This window comes from Anser anser, assembly GCF_964211835.1.
Source record: "Anser anser genome assembly, chromosome: 2".
Taxonomy (NCBI): Eukaryota; Metazoa; Chordata; class Aves; order Anseriformes; family Anatidae; genus Anser; species Anser anser.
In genome coordinates this window covers 95,360,934-95,366,933 of record NC_139721.1, presented here as the reverse complement: position 1 = coordinate 95,366,933, position 6,000 = coordinate 95,360,934, and positions in this window count along the sequence as shown.

Sequence of the window (6,000 nt, the reverse complement as noted above, 5' to 3'; positions counted from 1 at the left end):
TCATATTTGTGAAACCACAAAACCCACCTTGCCTTTCTGCTCTTAGTTGTAAGAACATCCTCTTTCTGGAGAGACTATCACAAGTGGTATGGTCTAGAGATTGCCCTATCCACCTGGACTTAACAGCTTTTCAGATGCTCACTCTCTCCTTGTACTCACTCCTCACTCCTGTGGAAATGCCTGACTTCTTCTGTGCAGGGCACTGGGAAGAAATAGAAATGAGCACTTGCAGACACTTTGAGCTGTCTCCTGAATAAATGGTAGAAAACTAAAGGATCCCCAGAACACAGGGATTATTGATTTTGTAACTTTCTCAACAGCTCCATCAGCTGTGGTATTTAAAAGGAGCTCATCATTTACAAATTGACTCTTTCAGGCATCAAAGACCTGTCAGGGCAACAATTAGTTCTGGTAATTTATCAGCTGTTTGAGCTCGTCAGGTGGAGAGAGAAGGGCAGTTCTGCATCAGCTCCCCTCCAAAGCTACTGTAGCTAAACCCGGAGAGGATGTACCGGTCAGTTATCTGCAGCATATTTCATGTCCTCAGATGTTTTGCCAGTCTTTCTGATACCTGATCTAATTTTGTGAGGCTTTCAGGTGAAAATGAGGCATTTCTTAGCATGCTAAAGTCACCCAGGCCATAGCTTGTCTATCTCCTTAACAAAGCCCCTGTCAAATCCCCACAGAGCAGCTAAACAAACTGGAATGCAGCTAAAAGACAAAAACAAAACAAAACAAAACACACAGAAAAACACAAACCTGTGGGCTGTTTTTAATTAGCCTATAAACCATTCAGAGCCCTGCAACTGTGCTGTCCAGAGAGAGAAACTGGGGGCAAACATATTCTCTCCTTGTAGACCTCATAATAAATAAATAAATAAACAAACAAATAAATAAATAAAAAATAAGAGTTTATTTGAACAGACCAGAAGTCTATGTAAAAGCAACCACTCTGCTCAACAGTGGCTGGGCAGGGTGTTGTGAACAACAGCTAAAGCATCCTTTGTGAGGGCACCCAGAGAATTTGCTTGTACTGACCAGAGTCTACTAGATTAAAAGGGGACAAGAAAAGACGAAGATCAAGGCAGAGAGCCCCTGAGCCTGGACTTTTCTGACAACAGGAAGCAGATCCAAATTGTGTTGTACAACATCAGAAAGACTTTCACTATGTGCTCACATCCATGATTACAAGTACAAGATACATAGTACCAGTAAGCACTTCAAGTTTTCCCCGATATATTTACCCATCCTGTCACAAACACACTTTGCAATACCTGATAATACAGCTATACAATCACATTTTTTTTTTATCAGAATGATATCTTTCTTATTTGCTATGTGTCTGGATTCAATTGTACGCTTGCCTATGCTGACAGCTTGGTTTTGCAACCTTTTTTCAAACCTGCTTTCCATGTATGACACAGAGGTTTACTTTTTATTTAATATGGACCACTAAAAAATTCCCAGTGGAAGTACAAACTGTTCCAGGAATTTCACATATGCAGGTTGCTGTAAAGCATGTATGAATTTGCATCCCTTAATCACATTGCATGGCTCTTCAGATGTTCATGGATCACAGGCTGGACAAACAACCATGATCAGAGCTTCATCCAGAAACAGTTCACAAAAAGCTCACAAAAGCTGTGTTTGGTCACAGGAATAACACAGAAATGCTTGAGAGAAGAAAAATAAAGGGGTGGAGAAGGAAGGGTTGCAGTTTGCTTAGAAAGTTGACCCCTGTGCATGTATAGACATTTTTAGAAATATTTGTGGAGCAAAATAATTACTCAGCAGAAAAATTTGTTCAAAGAACAAATTTTTACTGTATGGTGATATTTTACTGTATGGTGATATCTAGCCAACTTTGTGACTTGCCTAAAGGGTCAACACTGGAACCTGCAATCCATAATCCATTGCCAATTCATAATCCATTGCCAATTCAGGGCATTTGCAGGCACCTCAGGTGCATTTGCAGGCACCTCATGTTTCAGCCAGGTAAAAGATATTCTTGTGCTTATGACGAAGCAGACTTGGGGTCAAGTACAGTTACATTACTAGCTCTAGTGCACATTGTTTGGAAACTGCTGTAAAGAACATAGCTGCAAAGTGTCCTGCTGGATGTGTACTGAGAATGACATAACGGTTAGCAGACACTTGGGAGGAAAAACAGCAGGCCAAGTCCTCAACAAATGCCATAAGATTTTAGAAAGACACAGGAGTATAATTTTTTGGAAAAAGGATGAAAAGATTCTTCTTGTGAAAACATGGGAGAAACATGGACAAAGGAGCGTCTGAAGAAGCATCTGTGTATTTTATGGTCATATGCTGTATCTTCATGACTTTTAACCCAGAAAACCACTGGGCTGGTGAAGTCAGTGGAGTTCCTCCAAGCTCAGTTCATCTGTAGGGAAACTGCAGCCAGAGGAAAACCATCCCAGCTGAGATGTTTTCTCAGAAATATCTGCCATAAGATACTGACAAAGCCAGTGGGACCATTTTGAGACCATACATATCTAACGAGAAGCTGCCATGGCAAAGAAGCGCAACTGGCATTATACAGGGTGAATTCATGGCTACCTGGAAGGGGTGGTTTACATTTCCAGGGGACCAAGCAAGGCTGCTGATGTGATTTGCAGCTACCTGCTGTCCCATCCACTGAAAAGTTTGCATGCACTGGTATTGTGCATTGTGCACAGTTTGCCCCATGCAGCCCACATCCCTCCCTCCAGCCAAGGGATAATCACTTTTCAGCAGCATGGACTCTTTGATCCCTGCTTGCCTTGCCACATAATGAAGTCAGCAGCCTGACGGATGTGCTGGGTAGCCCATGTAAGAGGAAAGAGATGTCTCTCTAGCAGTGAGATGAGACATACAGTCTCATCAAACATCAGGTACCCAGAGGGCACCCTCAAGGTGCCTCTCCTGCACATGATATCATGGTTCCTGTTTTGTAGTTGCTTATACTGTTCAAGGGAGGCTCACCAAAGTGGGTGAGCAAGTTCAGGACATGAGAAAGTAAAGGAGAAGTCCCTACTTCCTCAAGGAGGGAGTTTGGTCCTGCAAAGCACCTGACACCTCTGTGCACATTTACATGACTAGGGTTGCTGAAGCTGGTGGTCACAAAGTTTAACTCTTTGTCTGAGCCTGGTTGTGGATTAAATCACTTGTCATAGGTCTCAGCTACTTAAAAACCCCTTCTGCATGCAAATACACAATGTGAAGGCCTGTGCATTTCTGCTAAGAATACAACAGGAACCATTTGCCCAATTTTTCTGTCCAGTTTAGTTTGCTGTATATTTTTTATCACTGCTTTATGTCTCTGTTAGAAATAAGAGAAGATGAGAATAAGAAACAGAAGAAAAACAGGTATCTTTAAACAACCAACAGGACTGATATGAATATGAGAAAGATGACCAGAGGAGCAGCTCTAGTTATCAGAATATTTAATGCATGTGGCTGCCTTCACAAGCACGTCCTGCAGTCATTGCCTTATTTTTCATGATGGACACTTTACCTTATACTTGATTGAATCATGTCTGTGAAAACAGATGGAGAAAGCAGCGGAAAATGTAAATCCAGTATACATGGCCAAAATACAGTGCTGCTTTCTTCTTGCCAGAGTAGAGGCTGGATTTGTTTCTAATGACGGGCATATAACATTACATTTTTCCTTCAGCTAGAAAAAAAGTTAGTTGTACGTTGGTTGTGTTTGTTGGTGTTTTTTGTTTGTTTGTTTTTGTTATTTTTATTTCCATGGGGGGAAAAACACAACAACAGTGTGAGCTTGAATTACAGTTGGTGAACTCAGATCAGTTCTGCAGCCCCCAGAATAGCTGGAGAAGTTGATGAAACCACAACCTCCATGGAGCTCTTCTGTTCCTACACACGGCTTTCTTGAGCCAAAGACAAACTGCCCCAAAGTGATATTTATCAAATTTGTTGCTAGCAAATGCTTGTGGAAAAAAAAAAATAAAAAGTAGGGCAGAACAACAGCTACAACAAGAGTCACTGGAGTGCTGTACTAGCATCAACAAATCAGTGTCCATTTGGCCCCATCGTGGTGATATCAGAAAGAAGAAAGCCCTTCTGGGTCAAGTTCTGCCCTCATTTTCACTGGAATAAATGATGCCTCCAAACTGAGAGAACTGTTGGCTGACTGACTGACCTGGTGGACTTCAGATAGAATCAGGTCTCCTTGACCTGATCAGAGTATAGGAGCTTGTCCCAGGCATGCTATGAAGACACAACAGCTGATAGTTTAACCATATTGAGAAATAGAAAAATAGGCTCCCCTATCATTTTTCACCTAGTTCAGATTTGATCAGAGATGTAAACTAAAATAAAACATGAATACCAATTCTGGCTAGGCTTCCAAAATCTCGTTTGCATGATGTTTACTTCAGGAAAAATGATCCAGCCAGTATCTTTGTACTTTATCTGAGGCATTCTGTCTTTTCACATACTTACACTCATCGCAGCTTCCAAGCATTCTCATCTAATTAATCAAAAACTCTGTCCTTTTGTTTCCTAGGTCACAAAGGAAAAACACTAAATTAAATAAAGTTACCAGTCGAGAATGAAAGCTGGATTTCTACCCAAGGAACCTAATAATAACACCACAATGCAGATGAAGTTGAAATTGATATAGTTTTTATACATAGAGGCAAACAGTTAAGTGTGAAGCAAGTAAACATCAGATAGCATTCAGACAGTGGTTTGTCCAGCTCATTCTGTTTGTAAATATAGAAATGTGTTGTAGTGGCTAAATTTATCCTAATGTAAGGAAATGAACAAAGAAGCTGGTATTTGCTAACTTCTATAGGCAACATTAGGGCATCCTGTGTGAATTATTTTGAGGCAGTTCATGATAACATGGTACAGATTAGAGTTGCCATTTCTGGAAAAATTAGGTCAGAATTATGTAGATAAGATGGAAAGAATTTCAGTGGCATTGTATTATTTTCCTGACTTCAAGCCTGACTCACATGTCGAAGCTTTGTTTTATTGTATACCTTGTTTTGGTATGCAGTCAAAACAACCTTTATCCAGAGAAAATGAAAATAAACTGGCTGAGCAAGTAAGATTACACATAGCATTGAATGAAAATAAGTACAGCAAGCTTAAATTTGGAAGGAGAGAAATAGTCTTTTGCCGTGAAGCTTTTTGCAGTTTCAGAAACGATCATGCTGAACCCAGGAAAAATGAGAAGAGGGAGATACAACTTGGTAACAGTTTGGGAACTGGGCCATTCCTTGCTCTTAATCTGAGCTATAATTTCAGGTGTATTTTGGGACTGTTATGGTATGGCCACTGTGGAAAGCCCTCTTCTCTGTATGTTGTCATTTGTCCTTCTCAGATTTCATCCTGAATTAGAGAAATCTATCACTTACTTGAAAATAGACAGTGTCCATGAAAGGTTTACTTTGTGAGAGAAAAATTGAGAATAGTTCTAGTTAAAATAATGAGAGCCCCGATTTTGCAGCCTTGCCTTCGCAGTCAGCACAATGTTTCCATTGGCTTCAGGTAGAACATTTTTTTGTGCAGTTTATTATGAATCATAATGTACTTTTACACTGCTCCATATTCCGTGCCATAAATCCCAGCACATACCATGCCTCTTTTTTTCTTTCTTTTAACTGCGGGTTGAGGCCCTGTTATTGAGGCTCTTTCTGCCATGCAGCTCAGGTTGAGAAGGATCAAACCTTTGGGACAGATCCTGTTACTTGTATGTGAGCAAGCCTTCAGATAAAATACTTCATGCTCCCTTTTGCTTATTCTTTGAGACAAACAGACTATTAAATTCTGGTTTTTGGTCCAGCTTACTAATGCAAACCAGGGTAAGGCACAGTTAATACAGAGCTGGGCTGCCAACACTGCCACCTCTCGACTCAATTGCTGCCCAAAATGCAGCAGAATGGCATGGAGGAAACAGTATAACGGCTGCATTTAGCCTTCTGGTGTTGTGGTATGAAGCACTCTACAAGCAAGTGAACATCAACA